The 13311-nt window shown below is 40.3% G+C and overlaps 1 non-coding gene across 1 annotated transcript; it reads left to right on the top strand.

The window, feature by feature from the left end:
• Window positions 1-2768: 2768 nt before the first annotated feature.
• Window positions 2769-2875, top strand: LOC122647822. The gene has a single exon (XR_006330981.1). It is a non-coding gene; the product is annotated as a small nucleolar RNA R71 (small nucleolar RNA).
• Window positions 2876-13311: the final 10436 nt, after the last annotated feature.

Below are 13311 nucleotides of genomic sequence, written 5' to 3'. Positions count from 1 at the left end.
CTCGAACCAAAAAGGCTACAAGCCCGAACTGGATTCAAGAATACTAGTAATAATAACCTAACTGGTCACTCCAATCGTTTTACGCGAGACTCTGGGCTTGTGGCCTAGATGCGCCGGTTACTAAGTTGAAGCAACAGAACTAAACTCTCATGGTTTTTATTTTTTATTTATTTATTTTTTTTGTTATGTCATGCCAAAACTAAACTTGGTCTTAGCTCCTAACCAAAAGCTCAAAGAAACACAAGACAGCTAAGTGGTCTGTCCCTTTGATAAGATGGGGCTCTTATTGTCTAAGTCAAAACCCACCTTAGGATACATACTAGCTACTGTCCTCTCAACAGGGTTTTTATTACTTCAGATTAGGGTTCCTAAGTCTCTCTCTCCCGCATTTCGCATCAAAGTAATAGAAAGACATGTAGAACTTACCAAAAGCCAAAGAAAATCTGCCAATCGGTCTCACACCCCCCCACACTTAAAGTATGCAGTGTCCTCAATGCATGCAGAAGAATAAAAATAGGGATAAGGGAAGGAGTGTACCAGAAATCAGAAATATATGGTAGAACAATGCATCCAGCAATCAGTAGTAGCTACCTAAAAAAAACAAAAACAAACAAACACAAAAACAAAAGTACTAAAGAAAGAAGAAAAAAATAGTGGGTTGTCTCCCAAGAGCGCTAAGTTTACGTCTTCAGCCAGACGCTGACTGACTCATGGAGGGTCAAGGATCAAATCATACCAAGGAGCCAGTTTAGAAGAAGGTTGGGGAGATGTAACCAAAGGAGGAAGCAGCTCAAACCTAACTGTCCAAGGTGGCTGTTCTAAAGAGGGTAAGGAATCTAGCAAAGTATGCACCTCTTTAGTGTATGCCTCAGACTCATCTCCATATTACTGCAAAGGGTCATCAATAAGCATGTGTGAAGTGTGATCAGCCACAACTTCATCTAATAAATCCAATGCAAAACACTCTTCCTCTCGAATGGAACCTAAAGATGCATTGAAGATGTTGAGCCTAAGTTTCTTATTCCCAAAAGAGATGGTCCCAAAAGAGATGTCCATGACACCCGATCTATAATTTATGCAAGCATTCGTAGTAGCTAAGAAGGGGCGCCCTAAACTGATAGGGGGAAGCTTGGCTGTGCTGGCTGTATATATATCCAAGACAAAGAAGTCCACAGGAAAGTACAATTCTTCCACCTTCACTAAAACATCTTCTAACAACCCACGAGGTGTTTTGATTGAACGATCAACCAACTGAAGGATGACCTTAGTGGATTTCAAATCTCCTAAACCAAATCTGTCATAGACTGAACTAGGCAAAATATTCACACTAGCCCCTAAATCAAGTAATGCCCTACTTATGGAGAGATCTCCAATGATGCAAGAAATAAGAGGCGCACCTAGGTCCTTAAGCTTAGGGGATAGGTGGCTGGAAATTACCGAACTAAACTGTTCAGTCAAATGGACGATCTTAGGGATTTGAGTTCTCAACTTACGCTTTTAAGTGCAGAGGTCTTTTAAAAACTTAGCGTAAGCAGGAACTTGCTTGATAGCATCCAAGAGGGGGAGATTGATGCGAACTTGTTAGAACAAGTCTATCATCTCTTGTATCTTTGCACCCTTTTTATCCAAATAGTCTGGGGCTGATGTCTGAAGGGCTTAGGGAAAAGGGACCTTTAGAATGTAAGAGTCAGGTGATGGTCCCTCCACAATAGGAATGTGCAGCCCCTTCCTTGGGAACTGATGAATGGGTTTCACAGGTGGTGTTTCAGTAATGGAATCATGTGTGTCTTCATCACCACCGGATTTCTCTAGGGTTGACTTAGCCTCTCCTTAGCTTTGAGACTTAGTAGGCAATGTCTCATTAGTGGCTAAGGGTGTATCAGATTTTTCCACCCTTTTGCCGCTCCTTAGGACTGTGACCAATTGGACTTGTTCTTTCCCTCAACCCATTTGATTGTTTGGGTTACCTATTGGCTGACTTGGCAATTGGCTAGCCTCCCTCCTGCTTAGAGCATCAGCTAGTTGACCTAGTTGGTTCTCTAGCTTATTAATGGACTGAGTATGTGAGTGTAGCAACTGTGTGTTCTGCTCAAGTCTACTTAATGCTTTTAGCATCTTTTCCTCAAAGGATTGATTCTATTGGGGTTGAGGATTTGTTGGTTGTCCACCCATATAGGCATTGGTTTGAACATTAGATGGTGGCCTATATGGTGGGTTTGGAGGATTATTAGGTACTGAGTTTCTCTATGAAAAGTTTGGGTGGTTTCGCCATCCCGGGTTATAATTAAGTATTGGAAAAGAGATCCCGGTGTAGGGAAACTTTGAGCTATTTGCACCTGTTCCTGAACAAACTTAGGGTATTGTGCAGCCGAAGGGCAGTTCGTCACATAGTGACTGGGGCTAGCACATAGGGTATAGGCTTCAGTCTGATTGGGTGGAGAGAAACTCATTGGGAAAGGGGGGACATAGGATGCTGCCCTATAGACATCAAATAGTCCAATTTCTTGGACAACATATCAACCTTAGCAGTCATCTCTACAGTTGGATTGATCTCATAGAGACCACCCTTCTTTGGTTGGCCTATGTGTGGAATCTCAGTCCGAGAGGCCGAAGCATGATGTTGGGAATTCTCACTAAGGGTTTCAAAAAGATCCCATGCTTCCATCTCATTCTTGTGCATAAATGTTCCACCACAAGAGGAGTCCACCATCTGCCTATATCGGTCATGGAGGCCATCATAAAAGCACTGGACTAACTGCCATTTCGGGATAGCGTGGTGGGGGCACTTCCTAAGTAATTCCTTGAGTCTCTCCCACGCTTCATGAAATTGTTCGCCCTCTACTTGGGAGAAACTAGTAATGGCTCTTCTAAGGCTATTAGTCCGGCCATTGGGGAAGAATTTTTTCAAAAATTCCTACTGCATCCCCGCCCATGTAGAAATCCTAACCGAATCTAGGGAATGAAGCCAGTGTTTGGCTTTGTCCTTTAAGGAGAATAGGAATAGGAGTGACTTTAGGGCATCTTCAGAGAGGTTTTGGATTTTGACTATAGAACACACCTCTAAGAACTCATCAAGATGCTTGTAAGGCTCCTCATTAGCAAGTCCATAATAGGATGGTAACATCTGTATGATGTTGGACTTGATCTCATATTGAGCGGCCTGAATGGCAGGCAACTGAATACAAGATGCAGGGGCATAGGCAGTTGGAGTGAAGTGCTCACTCAGTGGCCTTCTTGGCTGGTTTTCGTCACCCATTTTACTATTATTATCCTTATCCTTAGGTCTAGCCACAAATTGCTCTATTTCTAGGTCAAGGGAAGTCAGGTTGGGGTACGAAGAACGCCGACCATGCATGAAACATACCACAAGTTGAATGGGCTAATTAAATAGAAATTAAAATGTAATAACTAAATAAAAAAACTCAATAAAAATAAAAGTAAAAATCAGAAATAAAAAGTAAATAATTAACTAACTTAAAACTAACAAAAATACTTACCTGGTGTTGGCGGTTGCACAATTCCACGTGCTGGCCCCGACGAACGGTTACACATATGATCTTAAGGGGTTGGGGGGATTAAAATTAAACCTAAACACCCAATCTAATGCTGGAATAAAAAAAATTACATAAAATAACCCTAATTACTTAAAGTCTAGGAATTAAAAGTAAACCAAAAGGACAGCTTGTCCTACTCGATCTACTCGGCAACCTGCACAAACAAAGAGACGTTAGGTATACTAAAATTAACCTAATAAAGAGATTAAAAAAATAATAATAATAATTCTGCAATTATGAAGTTAAAGCTAAAACAACTCAATCAATCTTAGCAACCGTGCTTCGATTCCCCAGCAACAGCACCAAAATTTGATCGTGTCGTTAACCGGTCAAAAATAAAACCCTAAATTAATCTAGCAAGTAGCAAGTAAGGGGTCGATCTACGGGGAACTGGAAGGCTAAATTACTAAGATGATTAAGATGATTAGATGAAAGTGATGAATTAAATTTTAATAAATCTGATTTTTAAACTAAGAACAAAAGAAACAAATCTAAGTTAACAACGATATGCAAATACGGGAGAAGACTATCTTTAGGGTTCGAATCCCCAATGGGTTGCTACTCAATTCGGTTGTATGCTTCGGTTTATTATAACCACAGGCCTAATAATACCACAGAATATAGGGTTCCTCCTAGGTATGGACTATCTTGACGAGTACTATCGTCCTTCGCTAATAGGGCTTGGCACGCTTAGTTCGTTCAGCTATAATTCATCATCGGTACAACCACATAAGAACAAAATACCATTGCTTGAATGAAAAATAATGAATCACAGAAACAAAATTTTTCAACTAAATGTATCAATTAAAATCATCCAAACAGGGATGGGGTCTCAACATCAAGCAATCAAGCATACAAACCAGAATTTTAAATAGCAAACACCATTAGTTCATCTACACCTAAAGATAGAGGGAACTTATCCAATCATGGTGCTAAGAGACAAAGGGCAGCAATGGCGACAACGATCCATGGAGATGAAGTTGTTGGAACGGTGATCCTCCTCCCCTTGCCGAACCAAAATCCAAAAACAAAAATAACAAAAGAAGAAAGTGAAAAACTAGAGAGAAGAAGAAGAGAAGAGGGCACCACTGCTGCTATGAGAATGGAATCCCCTAATCTGTCCGTGGGTTTTTATAGCTATTGTTTTAAAAAGAAATTTAATAATAACAAAAAAAAAGAAAGCATGAGAGATAGAGAGAATGAGGGAGATGGGAATCCGTGAGGGATTTAGAGAGTTAGAGAGGAGTCAGGAGATTATATCTTTGTGAAGAAATGGGAAGAAGATTAGTGGACAGCATTTGTGAGAGAGGGAAGAGGTAGTGGAGAGGAATTAGGATATGGGAGAGATGGGAAGCATATGGGATTAGGAATTAGATGTGGTAAGGTGAGGTGGCATATCAATCTCCCTTCTCACTTCTCCTTTGTGCTCTCAGTGGTTTCATATATGAAATTCTAAACTCCTCGTTGAATCCATCCGTTTCCCTTAATAGGAGGAGGTAATATGGGTTTTAAAAATAAAACAACCTAAAAAGATAGAATAGGTTTTGGTTTAGGAAACTAGATAGAGAGAGAGAGAGAGAGAGATACGAGAGAGATGGGGATATCTAATGGGATGGCTTAGAAAAAGATAAAAAGGAAGATATAATAGGTTTTGGATTTTGAAACTAAAAGGGGGAGAGAGAGGTTTCCGTGAGAGAAATTAGAAATTAGGTTTTCTTTCTTCTCTTTCCAGCTTTGCCATAATCCATTTTTTGGCCATAATCCCTCCTTCCTTGAACCGAATTGACTCGACCCAAGAATTAAATGTTAACCATTTAATTTTACTGATGCAATGAGTCCAATATCGACTTTTCTTGAGCTCTTTTCCAAATTACGATCATGCCCTTGGGTCTTCTGTGAAACTTCTAATACAAGAGGTCTTCATTGGGCCGGGCTTGTGTAGCATTGAACTCCTCCAACTTGGTTTTCTCATTTTAGGCTCCAAAAATGCACTTTTTCTCCATTTCTTTCAATATGCCAAAAATATCCATGTACCCTGAAAAAAGACAGAAAATACCCGAATAGCTCCATTCTAAGCAGATAAAATGCAGAATTAAATGGGATAATTTCACACATAAATGTGCTCATCAAGTAACCCCTTTGTTGGAGAAACTCAGAGAAATACATTCTCACCGACTTCAAATTCAATGTCCTTCCTTCGATTGTCGGCATAACTCTTCTGTCTGGATTGGGCCGCTTTGATCTTTTCCCTGATCACATCTACCTTTTCACAGATTGCCTGTATCATCTCAGGTCCAAGATACTTCCGTTCTCTGACTTCATCCCAGTATAATGGTGTGCTGAACTTTCAGCCATATAAAGCTTCATACGGTGCCATGCCAATGGTGGAGTGGTAGCTGTTATTGTAAGCAAATTCCACCAGGGGAATGTGGGCATCCCAATTGTCCTTCATCTCTAATATGCAGGCTCTGAGTACGTCCTCCAGAGTTTGAATGGTTTTTTCGGATTGTCCGTCCATCTGGGGATGGAAAGTCATTCTGAGATTTAGCTGGGATCCCAATGCCTGTTGTAGACTCTTCCAGAATCTTGACGTGAATCGGGGGTCCCTGTCGAACATGAAGCTAACAGGCCCGCCATATAGGCGAATCACATTTTCAATGTATAGCCGGGTGAGCTTTTCCATCAAGTAAGTTATCTTGATGGGGATAAAGTAAGCCGCCTTCATCAATCCATCAACAATCACCCAAATGCATTCATCCATTTTCTGGTGTTGGGTAAGTTTGTCGTGAAGTCCACAGTAATCCTTTCTCATTTCCATTCGGGAATCGGAAGTGGTTGCAACAACCCATATGGTCTGTGTCTCTCTGCCTTTATTTGCTGACAGGTGAGCCATTCGGACACATATAGTGCTATAGTCTACTTCATCTCGATCCACCAATAGTATTTCTTCAGATCTTTATACATTTTAGTGCTTCTAGGGTGGATTGAGTAAGGTGAATTGGGCGCCTCTCTAAGAATTCGGTCTTACATATCATAATCACCAGGCACACACAATCTGTCTCTAAATTTCAATGCCCCATCATGGGCCAATGAGAAGTCTGGGTCTCCGTGGATTCCTTATTTTATTTCTCAGATTATCTTTGCTAGGTCAGGGTCTCTAGGCTGCTTCTCAATTATCTCTTCCCGGATCGACGGATGTATGTCCATATCTACTAATTACATAGTTGTCCCTTCAATCATGAGTTCCAGATTGAACTTCTGAGCTTCTTCTATTAGCTATTCGCTAACGACCAAGAAAGCAAGGGATGCATTTTGGGATTTTCTGCTCAATGCATCCGCCACTATGTTGGCCTTGCCAGGATGGTATTGAATCTCACAGTTTTAATCCTTTACCAATTCCAACCACTGCCTTTGTCTCATGTTTAACTCCTTGTGGGTGAAGAATACTTCAAGCTCTTGTGCTCGCTGAAGATCTCGCTCTTTTCACCATAAAGGTAGTGTCGCCAAATCTTTAACGCAAAAACTACCGCAGCCAACTCTAGGTCATGAGTGGGGTAGTTCTTTTCATGCTCCTTCAAATGCCTTGAGGCATAGGCCACTATCTTACCTCTCTACATTAGCACGCCTCCCAATCCTATTCAGGATGCATCTGTGTATACCACCTTGCCACCGGTGCCATCCTAGAATGGTTAGCACTGGTGCCGTCACCAATCGATTGCTTAGCTCTTGGAAACTTTTCTCGCAAGCATCGGTCCACTCAAACTTCGCACCCTTCTTCATTAACTTTGTTATGGGCGCCGAGATGCGCGAGAAATTTTTGATGAACCGATGATAATACCCGGCTAATCCTAGGAAGCTATGGACCTCTATGGCATTCTTCGGAGTCTCCCACTCGAGAATTGCTTTCACCTTGTCTAGCTCTACCTTGATGCCATCCTTGGTGACGATATACCCCAAGAATCCAATCTAGTGGAGCCAAAATTCACACTTGCTGAATTTGGCAAACAGCTGGAGTTCCCGCAATCGTTGCAATAAGAACTTAAGGTGTTGGGCATGCTCCTCTTCACTTTTGGAGTAGATTAGTATGTCATCAATGAATACAATGACAAACTTATCTAACACATCATGGAATACCCTATTCATCATGTCCATGAATGCAGCTGGGACATTGGTCAACCCAAATGACAACACCAAAAACTCATAATGTCAGTACCGGGTTCTGAACGTCGTCTTGTGAATGTCGTTGTTCTTGATCTTCAATTGATGGTACCCAGACCTAAGATCAATTTTAGAGAAGACTCTTGCACCTTACAATTGATCGAATAGGTCATCGATGCGTGGCAATGTGTACCGGTTCTTAATCATGAGTTTGTTCAATTCTCGATAATCGATACGCATTTGCATGCTTTCATCCTTCTTCTTTCCGAATAGCAGGGGTGCTCCCCAAGGAGACACACTTGGTCAAATGAGTCCCTTCTTCAATAAATCTTGTATTTGGACTTACAGCTCTTTTAATTCTACAAGTGCATTCGATAGGGTGCCTTAGATACAGGTGTTGCACCGGGGATTAAATCGATCGTGAACTCTGTTTCTCAATTAGGCGGCAGCGACGTCAGGTCTTCCAAAAAAACATTTGGAAATTCCCTAACAACATCTAGTTCCTCCAATGGCTTAATCTTCGCCTCGGTATCCATTACCGTGGCCAAATAGCCCTGACATCCTTCATCTAACAGCTTTCGTGCTTGGAGGGCGGATAAAGTTATCCTCTTGGGCTTCTTCATCGGTTCACTTTGGTAGGTGAAAACCGAGCCCTCATTTAACTTGAATGTGATCTTATTTTCTGCACACATGACGTTTGCTTCATAGGCAGATAGTCAATCCATGCCTAGTATTAAGTCAAAGTCCTTTATGTCAAACTTGATCAGTCGGGTGGTCAGGTTCTTCCTGCAAATTTCCACCAGACAGGGGTTGTAAATTTCCTTCAGGCTCACGACACTACCTATTGGTGTGCTAACTACTAAGTCGTGCCCTATGTCCCTTGGTTGGATGGTCATCCTATCCGCAAAAGCATTAGAAACAAAAGAGTGGGATGCACCCGAGTCGAATAACACTCACGCGGGGGTGGATGAGATAGTCAAGGTACCTAGTGTAATACCCTGATTTTGGATTAGGGGTAATTTGGTTTTTTTACCTAATGCCAGATTAGGGCAAGCTGAAGTGTAGGAACTTGGACTAGCTGGAGGAGCACACATGCATGCATGATAAGTAGTGTGCCCTAGTGTAACACCCTCATTTTGAGTTTATTCTTTTCCTAAGTGTAGAATTAGGGTTTTATTTATAATATATATAATTTGATTTGAAAAATAATTCACAGTTAGTAACCTAGAGTAGTGCTTAGACATTTAATTCAATTTATTAGAGATCTAAGGTTCTATTCTTTAGAGGAGCAATTAAATATTTTATTTTTTCATAATTTTATAGGGCTTAGAATGGGCTTCCACGATTCTAACTTTGGAGGTCATAGATTTTAGCTAGGGAAGTATTATGGATTGATAAGGAAAGGTGAGGGGGCAATCTCCAATTGGTTGGAAACTCAAACTTGGAAAAAGAAAGTCTTCATAAAATAAAATTCTAATAAAAAAGGAATTTTAGCTAAAATTAAATTACCTAATCTAAAATTTTAATTTAAAAATCTTAAGTCAAAATTCCTTTTAAAATATTTTCATTGGAGGGCAAGTAAATAGATATAGTTAGAGACAAAATTGGATTCTTCCCACCTTCTTTCTTGTTAGGATTAAATTTTCATAACTAAATCTCAATCCTCATTCTTTTTATCATAAATTTGAGAGAGAGAGGCAGAGGGAGAAAGGAAAATTCATGGACTATAGAGAGGAAGAGAAGGAGAAGGAGAAGGAGATTCGGACCGTGCAGAACCAACAATTTGACGTTTGATTTTGACCCTTTTTGGAGCCGAATTAGAAAAATCTTATTTCATGATAAAACGTAGCCTCATCTCTTATCTTCGTAACCCAACTTGAATTAGCCCAAACGAAGATTGGAGAAGAGAGATATCGCTGAATTACTGAAGGTAGGTCATTCTTTCAAACATTTGTGTTTCCCAAATCCGAGTTTATGCAATATATTGATGCTGATTTCATCATTACCTTAATCATAGGACTCCATTAAAGTGGTTCTGAATTAAAAAGACATATAACAACATTATTGAAGCATTGATTTGAGGTTACTTATAGAAACCCTAGTCGCTTCGCACAAGGTGAGTAGATCTCTAATCATTAGACTTGATATTTTCCTTGCATATAAAATTTGTTTTGAAACATTGTTTTAAATATGAAATTTAGTTTTAGATTGAAATTTATCATGCCAAAAATATATTTCATTCAAGCTTTTACTCAAATAAATTGTTCACACATGATTGCTTGCAAGGAATAGTGATTTTCTTATGATTTAATTCACATATGTGTGTGCAGAATTTTAAATAATGTCATGTTTATAGACTAATGAATCCAATGCCTATTTGTTGATAGTATGATGAAGGTCTATGAATGATTCTTTCTGATTATAACCTAATGTATGATGTTTTTGGATGATGCATAAAAAAATCTGATTTTGTTTAGGGTTTACCTTTTAATTTTCATTGATGTTATTGTTGGATAAGTGATTGCGAAGATTTTGCTCAATCTTCCCTATTGTTGTTCTTCACTGTATGCACTGATATGTTGATGAAAGTTACTGTTTTCAAACTTTATTTTCATTCTTTTCAATAGTATGTGTTAAGGTGGAATTGAGGAGTCATGACCCTAAGTTCCGAACTTGGATGTATAACTTTAAATTATAAGCAAACCCTTGATTGTTATTTTGTTGTTTACCTTACCAACATTGGTGAATATGTTGGGGTAAGGATAAGTTGGCGAGTTTTTTAGCTACGGGCTTACCCTTATTGGAGCTATATGGGCTACTAGAAAGAGGGAGATGATAAAAAACTCTCCAGGAGGGGTTGGGGCAAGTTTGGTCACTAGTTTCTCCATTAGTTTCTTGATGTTGAGAGGGGACAGTGTTGTTGTGGTTGATCATAGCTGAAGTTCATACGCTGCTATCATGAGGACTTTGACCAGTGTATGGTAACTAGCTCACACTAGTCCATTAGGGAGTGATGTGTTTGTTATTTTACGTTCTTTCAATGTATCTTTCATTGATTGTTGTCATATATACTTTTCATTACAGTAGTAGTGATAAACAAATATGGTTATGATCATTTTATTTTTTTGTTGTGGATTTACTTGCTAAGCTTTTCTCGAAGCTTACCCTTACCACTTTTCAGATGAACAACTTTACGAATGCGAACTTGGATGTGAGGATGTACTAGAGGAGGAGGTCTCAGAGGATGAAACATTTGGATTAGAAGAGGACAACTACTATTAGAAACTTTACATTTTCTTTCAATTTTAGAAGAACTTATTATTTGTTTAAGTTTAATTTAATTTTGGGAATTGTAACCTTTATTTTAGAATTTTAAGTTTAATTTGAAAATTGTAATAGCTTAGTTTAACTATCCTACTTTAGTTGAAGTCTTAATCTATATTTTAGACATGTGTTTGTGTTTTGGTTCTACTCTAGTTCATATCTCCTTGACATAAACGATCTTATGGACTGTCAATGTCCCTAAACTGCTAGGGTGGTTTTGGGGGCGTTACACCTAGGGTTTCTATAGAATAAGGATGTAATTAAATTTCCTGCACCCATTGGTTAATTCCTGCAATTAGTAGTGTTAGGCGGACTTACCTGTCATCACCTCTGGATTCGCCTCCGCATCTTCATTGGTTAGCGCAAACAACTTTCCTCGCGTCTGATTGTCCCATGGCTGAAAAGGTCGAGTGGGGGACTGGATCGGCGGGTATGCGTTGCATCTGCGGTGTATACATTCCATAGTCATGTGTCCTGCTTTGTGGCATACAAAGCATCTGTTGGGTAATGCACCTGGGGAAGAGGCCTAGCTTGCTTGACTCATTACAGGTCGAGATGGCGGGGCAACAGTTGTCGCTTGGTTTGCAGTGGGTTGAGCAGGCCGTAAGTGGGACGGAAAGGGGTTTGGCCCACTTCTTACCATTGATATTGTATCGGGTTACGGCTCGAGCTAGGTCCTCGAAAAGCCTTATTTGGCCACCCAAAATTCTGATAGTTGCTTGGCCTTTTGCCCAAACTAGGTGATGCTGCAGCCTTCTCCTTCAGTCTATCCTCCATAGTCTTTGCTTTGTCGACCATTTGAGCGTAGTCCTGAATGTCTAGGACTGACAGAATATTCCCAATCTTTGGTTTGAGTCCTTTTGCAAACTTCTTTTTTTTGTTGGCTTCTCTCTTCTTATGTTCCGGGGCGAAATGAAACAAATCTTCAAACTGTTGCTGGTAATCCAGCACGGTCTTTAACCCTTGCATGAGAGCAGAGAACTCAACTTCCTTCTTGTCTCTAAAATTCTCAGGGAAGTAATTCTTAAAGAAAACCTCTTTAAACTGCTCCTAGGTGGGATTGGGGTGAAGTGGTGAACTGCTTCCAAGTTAGGCTTCGTTGCCTTCCACCATGCTTCTGCCTCGTTTTGTAGTTGATACGCAGTGCATATCAATTTCTGTGCATTCGTACATTTGAGTACGCCGAATGCATTTTCTAAGGCACTAATTCACCTTTCCGATTGCATTGCCTCGGAATTTAGTTTGGAGAGCGCAGGCAGCTGGAGCTTCTTAAATCTCTCCATCACTTTAGCTGCGGAGCTTTTCGCCGAGTGTTGAGGCATAGGCGGTGGAAATTGTCGGGGTCGGTTGGGTGGTGGTGGTGGCACTGCTCGCTATTGCATCATGGCCGCGAACTATGTAGACATCTGGTCTAACAACTTCGTTGTTGCCGCATGGTTCGCATCATGGTAGTCATGATGGTGTTCACCTCTCCACCGCCATACCGGCTATGGTGCACCGCAGCACTAGGGCCGCCATTGGTACCGGATTTATGATGATTCATGGTACCCTCGACGAAGTAACCGATACTTCAAAGTTCTGAGCTTTGGCTCTGTCCGGTAGCTCAACTTCTGGAACAAATCGAAAGTGTCTTCCACGACGACCTCCCCGGTTGGATTTGGTGTTAACCATGTTTGATCGTCTGAAAGAAACTTTGTGTTCAATATTCCCACAACCCTTAGTGAGCGAAAACTTTACAGTTTAACTGTCATATGTAGGCTATCATTTCTATATTTTTTGTGTGATATCACTAGCATTGCAGCAAAGAATAATAACTACCAAGGATATTTCCTACTAGGTTATCGTTGTTAATAATTTCATGTACTGGATGAGTTTTATGCCATGGTGTTTTATGCAAGATGACAAGACAAGAGTTCATAATAGAAAATAATAGTTTGGTCTATATCTGTAGCTAGCATGCGAGTCGCTCCAGTCTCTTTCCAGTTATAAAGGCTTAAATGTGTAGGTATCCAAGGTCACTCCTAACTTCGTCTGCTAAAGCAAGATAAAAGGCACGGTCCTCCACACTACTAGTATCAGCAAGTGCCAGGTAGAAAACTAATTGCTTTTCTACCTGGGATTGAAACCTTTGGATCCAAGCTAATTTCTTTCTTAACCATCTAATGTAGAGCATGTTGCTGAGGTCTTCCAAGCCCGAACAACACAATCAAACCTTGTCATGGAGAAATGTTGGCCATTAGGTTCCTATGGTTACCTTAACTCAATAAATATACTT

Source organism: Telopea speciosissima, unplaced genomic scaffold (assembly GCF_018873765.1).
Source record: "Telopea speciosissima isolate NSW1024214 ecotype Mountain lineage unplaced genomic scaffold, Tspe_v1 Tspe_v1.0185, whole genome shotgun sequence".
In the NCBI taxonomy this organism is placed as follows: Eukaryota; Viridiplantae; Streptophyta; class Magnoliopsida; order Proteales; family Proteaceae; genus Telopea; species Telopea speciosissima.
This window is presented reverse-complemented; position numbering and strand designations above follow the sequence as displayed.